This window comes from Sminthopsis crassicaudata, chromosome 6, assembly GCF_048593235.1.
Source record: "Sminthopsis crassicaudata isolate SCR6 chromosome 6, ASM4859323v1, whole genome shotgun sequence".
NCBI lineage: Eukaryota > Metazoa > Chordata > Mammalia > Dasyuromorphia > Dasyuridae > Sminthopsis > Sminthopsis crassicaudata.
Genome location: NC_133622.1, coordinates 212,088,105 through 212,109,502, shown reverse-complemented (window position 1 = coordinate 212,109,502; position 21,398 = coordinate 212,088,105). Strand labels below are relative to the sequence as shown.

The following is a 21,398-nucleotide window of genomic DNA, read 5'->3' as shown; positions in this document are numbered from 1 at the left end:
TTGAGCAGCGATGGAAAAATAATTGAATGTTGATGGAGAATTTCATTTTAAGACCTGTATTTGAGTGAAGCCACTGATGAGGAGTCATGTCACCTGGATTCACACAAAACTAGTATAAAATGAAAATAAAAATAAAAATAGGAACCTTCCACTCTGAGTCAAACTACGTTCTTTTGTTACCAATAATTGGAAAGTGCTGGCTCCCTTTGGCTATGTGATATAGCTTTCTTTGAAAGATGAATAATAATACAAAGGTCCCAGCTTTGCTGTTTGCTACTCACAGGATCTCAGGCAAATTCCCCTGTGTCTCCAATTCTAAACATTTAAATGGGAAAGTATAGAATATTTCTGCCACCTTTAGCGATGGAGTTGCTTCATGTATCACATGACGCGCTAATGATTTCCAAGACAGTAACTGTTTTGTAAAATGATGAGACACTATCTAAATATTACCTATGGCTCTGTGGAAAAGTTAGGGATATTCAGATTGCAAACTCAAGTATAAATATTCTATTTTTTTACACATGTTAAAATATATGTTAAATCTGATATATGTATATACAACTTATACAATTATCAAAGCATAAATATTCTCATTGGCCATGACTTTTAATAGGGTGAGAACCTCTGTGAAAGCCAGATACTTGATGCTTGAATAATCTAATTCACAGCTAATAACATAGATTTAGAGCTAGAAGCAGCCTCAGAGAACATCACCTAACCTACTTCTCTTACCAATGAGGAAACTGAGGTCCAGAGAGCTTATGGGGCTGTGAACCACAAAGATACAGCTAAAAGGAAAAACAAGGGAAGGGAGAAGGAAACAAGCATTTATTGAGTACCTTCTATTTGCCATGTACTGTACTAAGTGCTTTACAAATATTGTCTCAATCCTCATAAAAACTCTATGAGGTAGATGTTATTATGATCCCCATTTTACAGTTGAAGAAACTGAGGTAGACTTGCCCAAAGTAAGCATCTGAGGCTAAATTTGAACTCAAGTCTTTCTGACTCCAAGCTCAACTCTCTAATCACTGTAGCACCAAGCTGGGTCAAAGAGACCAGTAAAGTTATCTAATCTAACTTCTTTATTTTACAAATGTGAAAAATCAAGCCCAGAAAGGAGAAGTGACTTTGTGGACACAAATTTAGAGTTGAAATGGATCTTAGAGACTAATTAGTTTCATCCCTTCTTTTCTTTTCTTTTCTTTTCTTTTCTTTTCTTTTCTTTTCTTTTCTTTTCTTTTCTTTTCTTTTCTTTTTAACATATGGAAAACTAAAGCTCAGAGGGGAAGATGACTTTGGGAATAATATATTTAGAGCTAAAAGAGACCTCAGAGGTAATTTTGTTTAATGGATCTACATCTATATCTTTATACATGTTGTCTTTCATGTATAAGTTGGATCCTCCATTAATATATAAGCTCCTTGAAAGCAAGGAATTGTTGTTGTAATTTTTTTTTTCTTTTTAAAAAAATCATCACAATCTATTCTGGAGCCTTTTCCACAGTAAACACTAAATATTTATCAATTGACTAACAGATGAAAAGAATAAGCCTAGAAAGGAACATGATTTTGTGCTTTATGGCATTGGAGTTGAATGTTACCTTAAAAAGACCTAGTGACCCCCTCTTGCCATCCTCCACTGAGGAATCTGATTCCCAGGGTGACCCGCTCCTGGTAATGGAAGGAGTAAGACTCAGGCAATGTTCAAAGTCAAATCCTCTGACTCTAGATCAGACTTTTTTGTGACATATCACTGTCTCCTAGGCACAAGCCAGAGAATGAAACTCCTTTTGCTGAATGTGAGTTATGGAAGGATGGAAAACATTTGTGGTTCCCCTAAGACCACTTTGAAAAATAGCATCGAAACATTTCTTAAAACTCCCCTATCCTGAAATGGTGAACATTTGAGGCAAACAGAAGCATTCTGTGCCATTATTCATTCATTGGAGCAGATTAGGAGTGCAGAGGCAAGCTGAGACTGCCGAGCTGCTAGAAAACGAAGATGAAATCCTGTCCCTTAAGGACTCTTGGTTTCTTCAAAGACTCTATAGAAATGAAATTTCCAAAGGATATTTAAGGCAAGTAGCATCAACAACTAGAAGAGAAATAGGAATGAGTAAATTACTTTCTCGTTAGTCCTGTGCCTTGCTTATACCCCTGTGAAACAAGGAAATCTGATATGGTTTTATTAAAGCATTCTCTGACTCACACACATTACATAATATCTACGGAGGGGAAAATGTGTTAAATTTAACAATTTCAAGGGATCTGATTCTGAAAGTCAGGCAATTAGCTGTTCAACAAGCATATTGCTGCATACCATGCTTATTTCTAGGACAAAGTCTCTTAATGTTCTGGACTTTCATTCAGATACTTCTGGGCTGTCTCTTGGGTCCTCATATTCTTCCATAGCTATTTCTCATGAGGGACAATGGATAACTCACAAAGAACAGGATAGAATAGCTCAAAAAAACCTGGAGCTTATTCATTGTGCTCAAATTGTATATACCAACTCACATCTACTTGGAAATATGGTTTTTTTCTTGTCTTGCTTGATCTTCTATTGGTTCCTACTTGCCCCTAGGGTATTATCTTTCTTGCAAATACCTCCTGCTTCTGAGCCCTGACAACTGGTCCTTTTGCTCCAAACCTTCCAATTCTTGTTTTCTACTTTTTCAGGAAATTAGATGATCTGAATATACCCCAAACTGGGTCTCCAGAACACATGGAGGCTCTGGTCCTAGGCCCCAACCTCTTGTAAATAACTGTGGGGGGATGGAAAGCAAATGGTGGAAACAAAAGAAATAAAATATCTATTTTAAAAAGTTTTTTTAAAGAATGAAGTTAGGAAGACAAAATGCAGAATTCATCCATGTCGGGTACTTAAAAGCCAAATACAAAATTAATTACTTTAAATACCAGATAAAGGAATAAAAGTTTGCTTTTACTTGCCAAAAAAAAAAAAAAAAAATGGCACTCTTATCACAAGTTTCAGGTTCATATAAGACTTTTAATCTCTAGCTACTGTTGTAGAATTTAAAGTCCTTAACAATATGGACTATTTTTTCAGTCTTTGTAAACCTAATACCTACCACATTAGCTTGCACGAAACAAGTCATGTTTAATAATGAAAGTACAAAATATTAAAAGGACTTTGTGTCCTAATCATAAGCATGGTACACAGCAAGTACTTAGGAAATGCTTGTTGAACAGCTAATTGTTTGATTTTCAGAATCAGATCCCTTAAAATTGTTAAATTTAACATATTTTTTCCCTCCGTAGATACTATGTAATGTGTGTGTCATAGATAAATAAATCATATAATAAAATCAAATCACATTTTCTTGTTTCACAGGGGTATAAGCAAGGCAGAGGACTAATGAGAAAGTAATTGTTGTTGTTGAATCAAATAATCTATTTACTCAATTCAAAAAATTTCAAATACTCCAAACTACATAGGAAAATTAATAAATCAAAAAACAATATTCAACTCTTCTTATGTAGTCTTCCTTTAACATTTGTTGTAACTGATTTTTGCCAGTATTAATATTTTAGCTCAGGCATTTGTATCACTTCCTTCCTCTAATTCCTCCTTTCAGCATTTCTTACATTTATTATGCCTTTGAATTAGTCTTAGTTTTCGGAATTAGATGGAGCTTTCTTCCCAGGATTTTCTCCAACTCATTCTCTGCCCTTTTTAACAGTGGTCATCATAACTTGGAAAAGTGTCTATTCTCTAATGCTTTCATAATTTTCAAATAGGATAATAGTAAAAGATGACTTTTGCTGATGGCCAAAGCCACTGTTTATTTAGCAATACATATCAGGAGGTGGAGAGATTATGACATTGTTGAGTTTTATTACTACCATATAGTCAGAACAATGCTAAAGAACCCAAAAGCAGAACTGTTCATGTGTGGCATTTAATTTAATTTATCTTTTGGGAGCTTACTCTAGGGAAATCCTGAAAACATTTAGTTTCACATATGAATAGCTAAGGGAAATATAGGCAAGCTTTCAATTAAGCAAAGAATCAGTCAATAGTAATAGCAAATGTGCATATCTATGGATATATTTGTTCCTCTTCTTGGTGTCCCCTTGGTGTATAAAATAAATAGAAAAGATATTAATATGTACTAACACACACACACACACACACACACACACATACACACACACATATATATATATATATATATATATATATATATATATATATATATATATATATATATATATATATATATATATGTATAATGTCCCCAGAATCTTAGTATAGTTTTAAGCTTTGAATAACTTACTGGAACAAAATCCCTCATCCTGCTTGGAAAACTTAATTTTCCTAGACTATTGTAGCTTCTTTGATTTTAGTGCTCCCAGTTTCTATTCTCTGAAACTAATCATCTCCAATCCATCATTCATATAGTCACCCAAATAATCTTCATAACAGGTCTGACCATGGTGAACCACTACTCAAGAATTACCTTTAAAATAACATATATTCTGCTGGAATTATAAAGGCCTTCCACCATTTGGCTCCAAAGTATTATTTCACTTTTCTGTCCTTCATTGTACTATCAAAAAATGCCCTATAATCTGTTTTCTGAAATTGACATTCCTTCTGTTATCTCCATGTGCACAAACCATTCCTTATGTCTGAATACTCTTCTCATCTCTGTCTCTCAACAGCATCATCTTTTATTAGGATTTGCCAGTCAATAAGGATTCATTAAGCACTTGCCATGTGCTTAGCTCAATTTAGGTGATGCATCCTACTGGAACCTGAAGCGGGTGGGATACTAGATCTAAATTCAAATGCTGGCTTTGTTAATTACTACCTGTATAACCTTGGATAGCTTACTTAAATGTCCTGGTCTCAGTTTCCTATTTTGTAAGGTGAAGGTGTTGGACTTAGTGACCTAACTCTAAGATTCCTTTGCAAATTGAAATCCATGATTCTGTGATCTCTGTCTCTTGCACTGTCATTTGTAAGTGTGCTAGCTATATCATCAAATATCTTTATTTTTCTAATATTTGTGTATATTATATCCTCCCCATAAAACACAAGCTTCTCAAGGACTGATCTGTTTTGCATTCTCAGTGCCTTGCACATAATAGGAGCAAGATAAATATTCAATTTGGAAGTGGATCAGGAAAACGTAGTCCCCCCCAAAATTGATAGAAGTTCAAACATGAGTGGCTAATCATCAACAAAATCATAAGTCACAGAGAAACCAGAAGTTATAGCATAATAATTCTATATAACAACTCCAGAATTTTTTTGTTTTGTTTTGCTTATTTTTCAGATTGGGTCTTTCTCACCCAAAATGGAAGTCCAAGAGTTACTCATGTCCCAATTTCACTACAGGTTATTCTGGGTGTAATAGTCTGTGCCATCTCTGATCTGGGCTGGTTCTCTCTTCCTCAGACTAAATGGTGAACCCAACATGGGTCACAGTGTAGAGAGTGTAGAGCAGTGACGGGACACCCTAGCCTCAGCCTCTGCAGGAGCTGGAGTTCCATGCCAGTGACTGCACACCAACTGAGTACTTTTTATTTTACAAAGTTGTTTCCTGACAAGAGTCCCATGAACTAGCATATTGTATTACCCCCATTTTATAAATGAGCAAGAAGAGGCTCAGAGAGCGGCGATTATTTTTCCAGAGCCAGAGTAAACATGGAGGCACCAAATTCATCTCTAAGGACACTCACTGTCTTTCCATTGCTCTTTTTCTTATATAACACTTTTAGAAATGTAATCATAGAGGGGAAAAAAACTTGTTTTTGTCCCCAACTGTGTCAAAGCCTTAATTAACTAGAATAGTGGTGTTTTGATGAAAATGATTTTCTAGTTAATTGAAGGGTACCCTAAAACACTTATCATTTCAAGTTGTTGTTGAAAATTTTTCTAAAATAGCTGTATTCTCCTTGTTTTCCCCTTTAATAAGTGCAATCTCTTGAACACAACTAAATCTTGCATTACTGATTAGGAACCATGTAGTGACTCAAGGCTATCATTATAAGCCTCATTTCTTATTGTTCAGTTGCATACTTGCAGGTGTCAAAGGGCTAAGGATTGAGCTGAATGTGTATTAAGGCCAGAACATTCTCTGGATGTTGGCTGAGAGTTAATTACTAATCCCAGATATGATCTTCATTTTCTTATTATTCCTTTACTTATTCCTAAACTTATTCCTAAAAATTGCAATGATGAAATGAAACACACATCATTGATGATCTATGATATAATGTTTTAAGTTAGCTAAGGATGCAAAAAAAAAAATCAATATCTTTCAACCCACTTCTGGGGCTATGTTTTTTCAAAAACAAAAATTTTATCACCATTATGGGACAGGGTGATAGAAAATCCAGTCAAGAATGTGGTGTTCCAAATGAGTTCTAATTTCAGCTCTGCTGTTGCTGAAGTGACCTGCTTCAGCTCTCATTCTCTTTTCTCTTTCTCTCTCTCTCTCTCTCTCTCTCTCTCTCTCTCTCTCTCTCTCTCTCTCTCTCTCTCTCTCTCTCTCATTATTTGTCTGTCTCTCTTTTTATCTCCCCATATCTCTCAATTTCTCTGTCTCTCTCTGGAAGGGCCCTTTAAATGGGCGGACACAGTGCATCGGGAGATTGAGGCCCAGAAGTATTAGGACTGCCCTTGGGCGGGATCCTGGCCATGTTGAGATAGTTTCGTAATGGGTGACTCTCTCGCTGATTGGCTGTGTGTGTGACCTCACAGGCCCTATGTAAGCCCACTGCAGGCAGCAACCGCCCTCTTTAACCTCGTGCTGTTCACCCTGGCTCCTAGCCTGGGTGGCCAAGCCAAGATGGGTAGCCGAAAGAGGTAAGGATTTTGGTAGTGAACACGTGGGTCTTCTGACCAGGTGTTCACTCGGGAACCAACAAGTCAGGGCATCAGCTAGGGCATTATGTGAGTAGGTATAATAAAGGCTTTTAAGATTACACGTGGCTGTTCTTGAGTGCGCTACCGGTTACTAAGCTATAGATTCAAGAGATTGTGGCCAGAGACCTTAGAAGGCCTCAGAGGAGGCGAGCCGGGTAGAGCTCACACTGCAAAGGACAGTGGTCAAAGGTGCTCTGGTGGGTCTAGGACAGACTAGTAATTGTAACTGCCAGGAGAGCACGTTACATCTCTCACACTCTCTTTCTCTATCTCTCTCCCTCCTTTCTTCCCTCTGGCTCAGTTTTCTCCTCTGTAAAATCAGTGGATTGAGTCAAACAGTCTCACAGTTTGAACATTCTCAAGTTCAAAGTCACTGCATCCAGGGTCACCTGCTACATAAAATAAGTAAAAACATCAGTAGCAGCCCAGAGGATTGCCTAAGGTTACAGATCGTTTTAGGGCTGAGGAAATAGATTTTGGAAGACTTATGCACCTTAAAAAAGCATGATGTCTCAAGACTCTTCCTTCTGTGGGTGGTTCTGCTTTTGGCTCATTGAGCTATTTGGACTGTGTTCAGTATCCACATCACACTCAGAAAGAACTCATTCAATCTATCTTATGGAAAAATGACTAACCTGTAGGCTGTCTTTTTTGCTGGTAAATATGCAAGTGGCTTATTCATCAATTCAGCAGGGAAAAAGAAAAGGCTTCATCATATATTTTAAGCCTTAAAAAGTGATTTCCAATTATCTGAAACTTGAAAATTTCAAAGCTGATGCAATTTGGAACATGTAGTTTTGTAGTGGTCTCTGTCTTTGACCTTCTTTAGTATTATTAACCAAGTATTAACAACCAAGGGAGAATAAAATCTCAGGTTTCTTGAGACTTCTCTGTTCTACTTTCATTTCATTTGTTTGTTTAATTACAAAGTCAGAAATTGTCTTGTTAATCATCTGTGTTAGTTGATCTATATCTAGGAGATTTTGTTGCCTTGATTTCTCTTCCCCAGTACTAAAACTCCCCAAAGTCTTTGGAGGCAAAGGAGTAAATTAGTAGATTTTTTCCCAAGAGACTATGGAAAATGCCAAAGTGTAAGCAAAAGGCAAGCACAGGTAGGGCAGATGTGGGGAGAGTTTCTCTTCATGCTTTGGTTACATTTCTAATAAAAAAGAAGAACTTGTCTGTTGGCAGAGGAAGTAACTGGAATAGAGCAGAAAGAAATCTGAAATTGGCTTACTAATTAGCACAGATAAATGGTAGGGGAAAAAAGGCAAAAGAGAAAGGATTAAGGTTCCTAATACAATTAGTATGAAAAATGAGCATAGCACTCATTTGATATGGACTGGGAGAATAAATCATATCCACCTCCTCCCTGTATCAATGGGAGCCGTACCAATGGGAGTCTATTAAGAATGAAGATTTTCTATTCAATTCACCCTGGAGTGGAAGGTTCCAGGAATGAGGCTCCACACCAGGAGGACATGGAATGAACTGGGACAATTGCCTTTTCTGAGATTCCTTTGTCTTTGCCTGCTCGTCACTGGGGAGCTAGATAGCTCAGTGGATAGAATGCAGACCTGAAGTCTGGAAGACTTGAGTTCAATTGTATCTTCAGACAGTTAATAGCTATGTGAACCTGGGCTAGTCAATTAACTCTATTTCCCTCATGAGCAAAATTTTTCAAAAAGGGAAATGGCAAAGCATTCCTGTATCTTTGCTAAAAAGCCCTAAATGACCAAAACCAACCAAACAACAACTTTATCATTATTCTGATTAAATTAAACTACTTACTAAAGTAATGATCCTCTATGTAGAACTATTGAATGAGAAAGATGAAAGGGAGAAAATGAATGGATAGCATGTAGATGTACTGAGATTTTTGATGAGCATGCACACAAACACCCTAGCATAGGATCAGAATCCGTAAATTTGTGACAACTTGATGCCTTGAAAATCTCAAATGAAAGGAACAAGAAGCTTTGCAAATACTCACAGAGCAACATTTTGGCTAAATTCTTAAGGGTGGAAAATCCAGCATTTAGCCCCATACTTGAAAATGAGTTATAAAGGAAAAGAAGTTTCAACATTATTTCCCTCTCTTCCCCTCAAAAAAAAAAAATCAGCATTTTAGACTTCAGTGAATAGTGCAAGAGGAAATTTAAACTATTTTGTCATTTTCATTTTTATCTTTCAGAATTTAAAATATACATGGAAATATTTCAGCAAATAAAGCAATCATATTTTAAAACCTTAGTAGTTGCTTTTTAAATTAATCCATCAAAATAGACTTTATCGAAGCCTGAAATTCACATTATGAAACTAGCACCTCCAAAATGTCATTTTAATAGATGGCATTATAGAACTGTCACTTTTTAAAAGACCTTTGTAAATTGTCTCCCCCACCTTGGTAACTTATGGTCAGTAAAATATATAATTTTTTAACACTGAAAATTTTGTGTGGCAAAGAACAAAATGAATAGGTGAGACCTTGAATGTCAACTGAATTTCATGTCTGAGTAACAGACCCCAGAAAATGGAGGATTATAATGGAAATAGCTGTAAGACCTGTAGCTATTGTCACACAGAATTACATTAGTGCTTAGCAGCATTTTGGGAGCAAAGGTCCCTCAATGGAAGATAGTTGATCCATAGACTGTTAGGTTTAAAAGCTTATGTGATGCTTCTGTCTTTCATGCCTCTCAGGGTTCCCAGGGTCAGCTGAGTGAGTCAGTGGCTAGTCTGCTTTTGGGCTGTATTTTAATCACTTGTAAATTGAACATAATTCTCTTTTTCTCTCTTTCTTTCTTTTTACCTAGGCACTTTTCCTATATAGATTATCTAGATTCTTATAAACGGTGACAGATCACCTGTGAAGGAGAGTCATTATAGCTCTTTCAAGAATGTGAAAGGCTTATAATTTATAAACCCTATAAAATAAATGCTTTATTGAAGGTTTTTCTTTTGAGCCAAGTCTGCTAATCATTGCTTTTCAGTTGTGAGGCATTCTGTCAGAAATATATTTACATTAAAGGAGGGATGGCTCAGTGGAATTAGCTTCCATGGACTGGAGCTTCTTTTCTCCAGCATGAGACCCAAAGCAAAAATCAAATTTAAAAAATATATTTGGGAATATACAAACCCAGTTCTTTGGATTGCTTAGGGAATGCTGTGCAGTGGTTAAATGAATTATCTAGTTCATTTGGGGATCAAGGATCAAGCTGGAGATTGTCCAGAAAGGGAAGGCCCTAAAACTCATAGGAGGATCATCTAGATATAACCAGGATTACTTAGGCTGAAGGAGGGATAGCTGTCTGTAATTACTTGAAAAGCTGTCACATTTTCCCAGTGGCTAAAAGGAACAGCAGTAGGGGAAAGTACAAAGTGCAAGGAAATAAATTTAGGCCTGACATAAGAATGTTTTTCCACTAAAACTTAGGACTATTTAGAAATGGAATGAGCATCCTCAGCAGGTAGTAGGCTCTTATTAATTGGAGTTTTCAATCAAAGGCTGGATGACCAGCTGCTAAGTGGGTCATTATGGGGATTCTCTTTTGTCATCATGGATAATTTGATCTATCTTGATGACAGTTTCCCATCAAATCTTAAATTTCAAGCTGGAAATTACCTCAGTTGTGATCTAGACCAGTATCTTCAACTTGTAAGTGAAAAGACTAAGACCCCGTGGAGATAAATAATTTGCTCATTTTTATAAAAGTGGTAAATAGCAGAATCAACATTCTAACAGAGATAAGAATCTAGCATGATTTCTGCTGGACCAGCACCACCCTCCCAAGAACCTCTGTGATATCAATGTTACAGATAAAATGTTTTTTAAAAATTCATTATATTCTATGTACCAAAAGCTGTATAAACAGTCAGGGTATCTTCCTTTGATGAATGAAAATAATCAGACACTTTTTAAAATCAATACTAAGGCTGTTCTGTAAGTATGAAGGAACCCTTTGGTTCACCACTGAGTAACACTAGACTATAATAATAAGGCTTTATGTTGATATAACACACTACATTTACAAAGCACATTTACCGAACCCTCAGGAAAAAAACATTCAAGTTAAAAAGTTCAAACATTATTTTCTCATTTTATAGCTGAGGTTCAGGGAAATTGGGTGACTTGCCAAAGGTAAGAAAGTGTCAGAGCTGGGATTATAATCCAAGTATAAAATCATGGGGTCAATAAATCTAGAGTTGGAAGAGATATTTCAAAGACTTTGTAATCCAATCCTCCTCATTTTAAAACTAAGGAAACTTCAGCCCAGGGAAATGACTCTTCCCAGATCATGCAGGTCATAGGGAGTCTTTTTACTATAATTTCAGAATATATCATAAAAATTGCTCTTTCCTTAATATGTCAGATTACATCTATTATTTTATTTACAATAACATTTTAACTATGAGTCAGATACAGTAATGGTAAGGAAAACTATGAAAGCAAACCTCTGTCCTCAAGAATCTAGACCTTGGGGGGACAAAGCCAAAATGATGGAGTAAAGAAATTTATCCTCCTAGTGGGGAAGAAAACATATAAAAGGAAGATGGAAAAGAGCTTGTGAATGGTTGGAAGATGGCCCAGCTTCTCACCAGAAAAGGTCTTCCTATTAGTCACGGGAAAACAAGGAAGTTTCATGGAAGGCAGAGATAGAAATTAAGAGAGAAATGGAAGAAGCATGGAATAAAGATGGTCAAGGAGTGATATTTTCATAGTCTTTATAGTTTATAAAGCCTCTTTCTCTATATATATTTTTCCATTTAACTATCACAACAATATTGTGAAGCAAGTATATCTCCTCTGATTCTCATTTTACAGATTAGGTCTAGTTTTGCTGTTTTCTAATTTGTAATAAAGGATATAGTCAAAAAAGAGAGGGGAGGAAGAGGGAGGGAGAAAGAATGACATCATTTGCCAATTATTAGTTGTATTCTAATTAATCAAGGTTTTATTGCATTACATCAGTTATATTGGAGAGCTATGAGCAAATTTGACTATTAAAATATATTTCTACGTGCTTTAGAAAGATTTTGTGGACATGTTTGTTTTATTTCCTAAATTCAGAATAAAATAAATTTTTCAAAAAGACTTGAATTTGGAGTAAAAGGATGTGATTTCAAATGTTGCCCCGGTTTTTTACTATACTCTCTCCATCACCTTGGAAAGAGACTCATTTACAAACATGGGAAGAACTAGATAATCTCCATGACCCCTTCCAGATCGAAATCAATGAAAGTTCTCATCTTTTACATTCAGATTCTGCTAGAACACTTTGGGGTATGGTCTCACAGGATAGGGTCCAAGGTTTCTTTAGGTCTCTGTTTACCTGGAAAACTGCAAGGAAATCATAGTGGTGATAGAAGCAAATCTCCCATTTACTGATTCCATAAAGCTGTGATTGACAAAAGGAACAAGACGGACACAATGTGAGGCCTTCTCAACTTAGAAGTGAAATGGAAAATGCTGTTAATCAAAGAAAATAGAATTTAAATAAAAGACCAGGAATCCGGATGCCTACTAAGTACAATTACATTGGCATGCATTACATAAAATTACATTAAAACCACTCATTATTTAAATGTTTTAATGAACTAGAAGAAGCATAATTATTCCAGACAGTTTAACTCCTTGATAGCTAATGACACCTTAGTAATGGCTTTGTGGGGTATAACAAAATTGAACCTGCCCAACTATGCCACATAATGGTGAATTTTATGTGTGCTTGCTGAGATTATAACAAAGTATGCCATAGATAATTTGAAAAATAATTATTATTGAAAAAAATTCTCATCTTATTTGATAGAATTATTGGTACTACTATCATTATTGCTATGCATTTATGTAATTTTTATACGTCTACCATATGTGCAAAAATGTAATTTCCTAAAGATTTTTTTTCCACAGAAACATTTTCTACACAATACATAAAGACATTACATTGGAAAATTTCAACTGTGCTGACAGTTCCCAATATATTATTACATATTAAATTTATATCCATTAAAAATGAAAGGCAGTGCAGATCATCTGGATCATCCAGAATCCTGCAACTGACACCTAAATAAGAGTGAACATGGGTCCTTCATGTAACCTCTCCAGTACTCCAGACATCAGTTTATGTCTATAAGTTACACATGAGTTGTCTGTAGTGTTGGGAGTATGAGAACCTCCTCAATGGGATTTCCTTGGTCAGTAAAATCACAAGTCCCTAAACATCGAAAACAAGTCTCAGAAACAAGAATATTTTATAGAAATATAATTTTAAATTCCTTCATTTTGCTACAAAATTTTATTTACTCCTTTTCTCCAAAAGGATTTCATATCTCTCAATTAAATTTATGGCCTCTAAACATATTTCAAACTAAAATTATTCTACAGCCAAATTCATTTGAATAATGCTAAGAGCTGTATAATGGAATGATTTGATGTAGTAGGAAGGACCTTTGTTAAAGAGGCATAATTAAGTAAAGCAAAGTTAGTGCTACATGCTTAGTCAGACATAATGGACTATTAAATATTCATCTATTAATTTTCGAGCAAAAGTACTATCTCTATCCCCTCTACTTTTGGAAATTGTAAAAATAAGCAAAGAAAAATAGAAACATCTTTTAGAGTTTGGACTGGATATTGGAAGACATATAATATAATTTATGCAAAAACAAGAATCCCCTCTATATGGGCAAAAAAAATTGGGGTACTTCTTTATACTATCGTTGTTCCACCCTTGGCACACTTTGATAATATTGAAGATGATGATAACATTATATCTATATAATACTATCAGTTTTCATTACAATGACTTTTCATATCTTTTTATCCTCACTTTTTATCACCACAGTGATTCTATGAGAAATGTATTATTTCCATTTACAGAAAAAAAAACTCAGTGGGTTTAAGTGACTTAAATTGAATCTAAGTGTTATAAAAGAGAAACTAAAATTTAATTATGATTCAATCCCATGCAATCTCTGCTAACATGAACACCAGATCAGTAGAGATGTTCATTTCTATGCTGAAGAAACAAATTAGGGTCATAGATTTATTGTTAGAAAAGACTATGAAGGCCTTTCAACCACATAATTTTATAGACGAAGAAACTTAAGACCAAAAGAGATTGTCCAAGATCAAATAGCCAGCAAGACTTTTAGGATTCAAAATCTGCTCTTTCTCCATAACAACTCAGGCCTCTATCCATTATACTGTTATATTTGTCAATTGCCTTATTTTGTTTAAGGCATTCTAAGAAGCAGTATGGATTCATGGATAAAGTACAGGAAGTATAATTAGAGTCCTGGGATCAATTAAGTCATATATGATCTTGAAGATGATTCCTATTCTTTCACTTTTATCATATTTAAAAAAGGAGGATCTTAACTCCTAGACTCCTAGAGCTCAGAAAATAACAAATCCAGTGATTACAATGTAAATGGAAGAAAGAGAAAGAACAGGAAAGAGCTTTGTAAATCATATATCACTCCATAGATATCAGATTTAAAAATTATCATCTCAAAGCTGTCACTGATAATCCTCTGGTTACATGTTTATTTATAGTCTTTAATTTTACAACTATGGTCATAGAATTGTTCATTAACTATGGAAGGGAAATTAGGCATCAGTTTAGACATCTTCCTTATAATTCCAACTATATTATAATTTATTTGTCTCATTCCTATAAATATAACATTTATATGTTATAATAATAATAAATAAAACAAGAAAAATAAGAAAAAGGAAAAATGATAAAACTAATAAAGAGACATCATATACAATGTCCCATATCTCTTGACTTCATCCCCTGCAAAAGAATAGGAAAGGTGTCTTCATAAAACAGGATAATCCTGTGTAATTTCAGTAAATTCAGTTTCATATTTTTTCACAGCAGTTATTCCTCTTGCTGGTCTTGCTCCTGAAAGTTGGGACTTCAAAACTCTGACTCCATTGTTGTCTCATCCTCGATCTATTCTTAGAACTTGGAGCCTGCTAACTCTGTATATACAACCATCCATCTCTCCTTATCCTAGAATATCCTTTTGCTAGTATGGACTTTTTCTCCCATTAGTGAGTTCTTCTAAGGCCTTCCATTTTGTGTAGGGTCCTAGGCTGGCGAGCCTAGATTCCTCTCCCAGTTCTTCCTCTGATTTCTAGATTTCAAACCCAGTCCCCCAGGTTGGATTTTTTTCGTTGTTTTCCTCCCTAATTTTCCACTCCCTTTTTTTGGAATATCTTCCTTTATTAGAATATAAGCTATTGAAGGGCAGAAGTTGTCTTCCTATTAGGGTATTCATAGCCCCAGTACTTACCAGAGTGCCTGGCACATAGTAGCTCTTTATTAAATTCTTGTCTCTTTTCTTCCATTTACATTATAATCAATCGACGTATTATTTTCTAAACTCTACTTCACTTTTCATTTGGTTATATAAGTCTTTCCATGCATGATTCTTTATATTAATCATATTTGTTATTTCTTAGTATAGTAACATTCCATTACTTTTATGTACCACAATTTTTTTAGCCATTCCACAATTTAACTATCATAATCCAGTTCTTTAATGTTACCCCCCCAATACTACTATAAATATTTTGATATCTGAGGGACCTTTTTGGCTCCAGTATATTCTTTGGGAGGAGTATATATGTAGTAATGAAATATCTGAGCCAAAGGATATGGAATGGATATTTTAGTAGGTTTAGCTGTATAATTCTAATTTGTGCCAATTTATAGTTCCATCAACAGCATCCTGCAATATACATTTTTTAGTCTTTTGTCATCTTTGTCAATTTTCTTCAGTGTCAGGTAAAGATTTTCCCAGTTGACCACTTCCCCCATCCTTAATAAATTAAATTTGTATAAAAGCTTATCTGTTACACGTAATAAAATTATCTAGTTTATTTTGTTGTCTCTATCTTGTGTCTGGTTAATAAATTAATCACTTGAAATAATAGTGAAAGAAATATGATATCTTTCTCTTCTAATTGACTTAAAACTCCTAGATGTTACCACTTATTGAAAAACTGAGGGAAATTCCCAAAAATGTCTGCTCTTTTGTCTACCCCACTTCTTCCCACCTATGCAGGACAAAATTGTGAGTTATTTTAAAAATGTCTATCTGGAAAAAATAAATAAAAATTAAAAAAAAGTTAAGTCTCCAGTTGTAAAGAAGATGGAGACAATAGGGAAGTTCTATATATATATATATATATATATATATATATGTGTGTGTGTGTGTATATATATATCACACATATATGCATATATATCATATATATGTGTGTGTGTGTGTGTGTATATATATATATATATATATATATATATATATGTATATATCGATCAGCCAGCCAACTGCTCCCTCCCATAGTGATACTCATAACTACTTGTGGTACACAGGCATGGAAGGAGAGCTTAGGTAAAGATATAGAAATAGAAGACAGAGTCTTGTTTACAAGGAACAATAAGTAGATTAATGTGACAGTAATACAGTGTTTGTTGGGGGTAGGAGAGGTGGAATAACAGAAGATCAGTCTCAAAAGCTAGTCTGAAGTAATATTGCGATGGACTTCAAATTCTAAGTAGAAGAGTTTTTTTTTCTTTATTTTATTCTAGAGCAATAGAGAGAATAAAGCTTGAGCAGGGAGATAAAACACAGTTGCAACCTTTTAATAAATTTTGTGATTTAGGCTCAAATAATATTTTCACTGCCTTTCTTTCAAAAAAGCCCATAAGTTATATTCCCATATACTATAGAAAGCAGCATCACAACTAATAAGATTCCACATTTTGAGTAAAACAAACAAAAAGTAGGATCAAATTCGGCTTCTCGGACTTATTAGCTGTGTATGACTGTGGACATGCTATTAAACCCAAAGAAAGTAAAGTTTTTAAAGCATTTTCAAGATCTTAAAGTGCTACATCATTGTTCACTTATTTTTCAGTCATGTCTGGCTCTTCATGGCCCCATTTGGGATTTTCTTGGCAAAGATACTAGAGCGGCTTGCCGTTTCTTCTCAGTTATTTGACAGATGAGGAAACTGAGACAAACATGGTTAAGTGACTTGCCCAGGATCACACAGCTAGTGAGTATCTGAGGCTGGATTTGAACTCAGGAAGATGAGTCTGTGCATTATGGCACCACTTCTGCCACCAAACTGCTACATTAGGAAAATTATTATGTGTTTGTGAATGAGTGTTGGGAATAATGATATTGTGAAAGATTTCACAGGATTAAGCTCTGTAGGAGACATTAGAGATCTTCTGGTTCAGTCCTTTCATTTTACAGATTATACAATGGAGGCAGTGAAGTGCATTTAGAGGCTGAAAGTAGGGCATCCTTTCTGTGGGCTAGCAAAAATCACTTTTTCCCTTAAGGTAGCAGCTCCTCTCTATTAAAACCTAGGCTAACTCTTAATTGTCCCTGCATTATAAAAAAGTGATGGTTGTCAAGACAACTGATGAGAAAACAGCCAATAGGATTTATTTAATTAAATGCAGCAGCTGCTGGCTTTCCAGAACTGCCTCAGATTATAATCATTTGGTGCTTTGTCATCACTGAAACTCATTTCTCTAATCAATACTACTTACTTACATTTTCATTAAAGCCTTCTCTGACTTAGCTGCTTCTCATGTCTGTTTCTGAGCAATGAGAATGACTCTTGCTGTGGTTACTACAAGAATCAGCAAAGCATGACAGAGAAGATGAAGGGGAAAAAGTGCTCTAGCATGTTCAAATGGGACCCCCAAAGGACTAGAACTAACACAGCAGTGATTATAGCAGTCTATATTCAAGGATTCTTGACCTTTTTTGTATTATGGACCCCTTTCGTAATTTGGTGAAGCCAGTGGACATCTCAAAATTGGGTTTTAAAATTCATATAAATGTTTATGATTATGAAGGAAACTAATTAAATTGAAATACATTTATTATTTTTTTAAAAAACCCTAAATTTATGGAATCCAGTTTAACAATCACTGTTAATAAATGCCTTTTGGATTGGATTGGAAAGAGACTCCACTCATGTAACATTCCTGGTGTCTGTGTGTTATCATGTTCACTTGTGAGGAAAGCATACAAATTTATAGATCCTGAGTTAAAAATCTTAAATCTAAAATCATCTAGAAACATATATCAGATTAGATGCTAATCAATAATATTATATTAAGAAGCAGATCTTATGGCAAACATAAGGCACAGAGTAGTTGTATAATAAACCGTTGTGGAATGGAAAAGATACATTACTTCTTCCATTCCCAAAATAGACTCCTTAGTCCCACACCTTTTAAGAAAATAATATAAATATAAACTTGCCTACCCTGCGTGTCCTGTCCCCCCCCCATGGCAACTGATTGATTTAAAACACACCTCTCCAATTCCACTCCCAACTGGCTGAGTCACTTCGACTTTACCAGAAAGGAGTATAAGAAAGCGCATATACTTTTCTGAATTGAGATGGAATATATCAGAATTCTCTTTCCAGGGAAATCATCTGGAATACCTGACCTTTTTCCCTTATCAAGTTTCATGTCTTTAACTGAACTTCATGATAAAGTTCTTGACTGCTGACTTTTGTCCTTGTTAAAAATTTTATAACATCATGAATTCTGAAGGTAGGGTGACTGAACCTCTGTTACTTCCCTTGCCCTTTCAGTTAAATGAGACAGAAACAAAGATAATAAATGACATGTCTTCAAGAAGATCCTGGTCTAGTTGGAGAAATAAATCCCAGAATAGAAATACCATGAGAATTCAAAGGAGTATTCGCCATGGACTTATATCGTCAGCACTTCTGGAAGTTGTGGGACTTACACTGTTTCTTACAGGTTGGAAAGAATTTGGCTCTGTAGAGAGGGAAAATAATTTCCACAGAGAAAGCATCAGAGGCAAAGTCCTGGAGGGATTGAAGAGGAGTATATTTTCATTCATAAGGATGACCATATCCTGACTGGAGCAGGAGAGTAGCAGAAAACTAAATATGGATATATATGGAGAGGGTTGTGCCAGATTTTGGAGGGTCTTGCCATTTAAACCATAGTAACATGGAAGAGAAAATGTGCATAATGCATAATATACTCTCACTACTACACCCTACCCTTTGTTCTAGTTAATCTTAAGAGGAAATATTACTTAAAATAACATTTTCACTTCCTTCTGCTTTGAATACCTTCCTCTTACCCAATCTGAAAACACACACAGTTTTGTTACTGTCTTAGAATTTCTCAAAATGACTTGGGTGTTAAGTTTAGAAACATATTTGATCTAAAACCAGCCTAATCCATCCCTTCTGAATGATTTCCTTTTGCAAATCATTTTTTAGTTCTGAGGGTACAAGAGCATTCATACAGTGAGAGCCACCTAGCTGTGAAATCCTGCCCATGTTCGAAGTGCCAGGCTCACACCTAAGCAGGATTAATCATCCCAGTGCCTCTCCCTCTGCTCCCTCTGCTATTCTGCCCCATCAGTTCTTTTCCTTCTGTCTACTTATAGGCCTGAGCAAGGCTTTGAAGCACGTCCCATGGGGCAGGCGAAAAACAGACAGTAATCTCTTTTCAGCCAAGGATCAGAATACCTTCACAGGAGCCTTTTGCTGAGTTTGATTTTCTCTCTCAAGAAAGGTATTTATTTGCTTTCCACAGCATTGGAGCAGCCAAGACTCCTCAGAGACCAAAACAATGAGTAAGTAGCACAACCCCCAAAGGAGCTCAAGCCCCCCTCTTCGACACGCAACATCAGGAGCTGTCGTACAAAGCAGACATGGCTCCCTGCACTGCTCCCCCCTGCTGCCCTATGGAGGTGTCTGGGAAAGAACTCACTGCATGCTAAGGAGCACAGAATGCAAACTCCTAGTGGAACAGGCCCAATTAGTAACTGCTGGAGTGTATCCAGCAAGCCCTGATCTCAAAGACTCCAGCCTCTGGCTCCTACCTCTTGTTTCAAGTGCGAGCATCTTGCAAGCAAGGAAAAGTAACCCAGGTCCATTCCTGTTCTCTGCTTCCCCCAACTTCTGACCTTTGGTTAGCTAAAGGGAAATCAAGTACCAAAAGACTGATTAAAAAAAAAAAAAAACCAGGGTGATTAGGAGGACAGGCATAAGCCCCAGGATAGAAGACAGTTTGACTGTGTCCCTTTGCTTTTATTTTTCAAATAATAAAATGGGGACAAAAAGGAAAGAAAGAAATAGGAACAAACCCAAGGAGGATAGATCAATAAAAGTAGCATTTTAAATCTGGACCCACACTGATTGAGTGAGTGCAGAAAGTTGTCAATCAAACTGCTTAAAACCATACTGCCCAGTGTTATCAATTGCATACTGAGAAATTCAATCTCCTTTTTTTGTCTAGGAAAAAAAAAAACTCTTTCCTGCCTCCATCATGGCTAAGTTATTCTTTTCCACCCCATGGCAGCAGTCTTAGCAGAATAAAACAGACTACAGACTGTGTTCTTGTGAGCATTGCTGAGCAGCCCAAGTGAGTTCATCCCTCTTTATAGAATGGTGAGAATCTTTCTTTCCATATAGTTACAGAGATCAAGGACAGTGGGACAGGGGGGATTCTCAATTTATACTTTCAGATAAAGCAGCTTCTCTGAAAACCTCAGATTACTCACTCACTCTAACTCAGGCTGCTCTTAAATTCCTTAAATAAACTGTTAATTTGGATATCCATAACACACTCCCGTTCTAGGAAAATTAAGGACATGATCCCACCCATTCAATCCTTAATTATTTGGTTGAGGATACTTTGTTCATCAACAACATTATTTGCCCTTGGGGGCAGCTAAATTTCCTAATGGACAGAGTACTGAGTCTGGAACTAAGAATTTGACCTAAGAACAAATTCTGCCTCAAATTCTTAATAGATGCATGATTCTGGAGTAGTAATCCAACCTATGGCAATATCAGTTTTTTCAATTCTAAACAAAAGATATATGCGCCTGCTGCATACAGTAGTTGAGAAATAACACATATAAAGTCCTGAAAATGCTACATAAATGCCAATGTTATCATGATGATTATCATCATTCTGCTATCTTCCTTTCATGGTATTCTTTAATCATTGGCATCTTATTTTAATAGGAAAGGGAAGGGAAAAGGGAATGGAAAAGGAAGAGAAAAAGGAAAGGGGATGATAAAAGGAAAGAGAAGGCAAAGGCAAAGGAGAAGGTAAGAGAAAAGAGGAGGGAAGGAGGAAGAGAAGGAGGAGATGGTCAGATGATAGAAGAAATTTTTGAGATTATGTAGCTCTTTATTCAAAATACTTCCTATGCATCTTAAAAAATTTTGACTTCACAGCAATGCAAGGAGATAGTTAGTTACTTCAGATATTATTGAACACTTTTTCCCCAGAAAATAGAACTAAGGCTTAGAAAGGTAAAACCAGAGTGGTGTTGCTGACCATTTCTCTTTTTATTACAGCCTATTATACTTATCCTTTCTTAAAGGCATCCAGAAAATAGCTGGTGATATCTCTTAAAGTTATAGCCTGCATCTTATAGG

At 35.7% G+C, this 21,398-nt stretch overlaps 1 protein-coding gene across 3 annotated transcripts in view; it reads right to left on the bottom strand.

Moving 5' to 3' along the window:
- Positions 1-21,398, bottom strand: part of NELL1 (neural EGFL like 1) — an 855,798-nt gene that overhangs the window by 125,078 nt on the left and 709,322 nt on the right. The window lies entirely within an intron of this gene.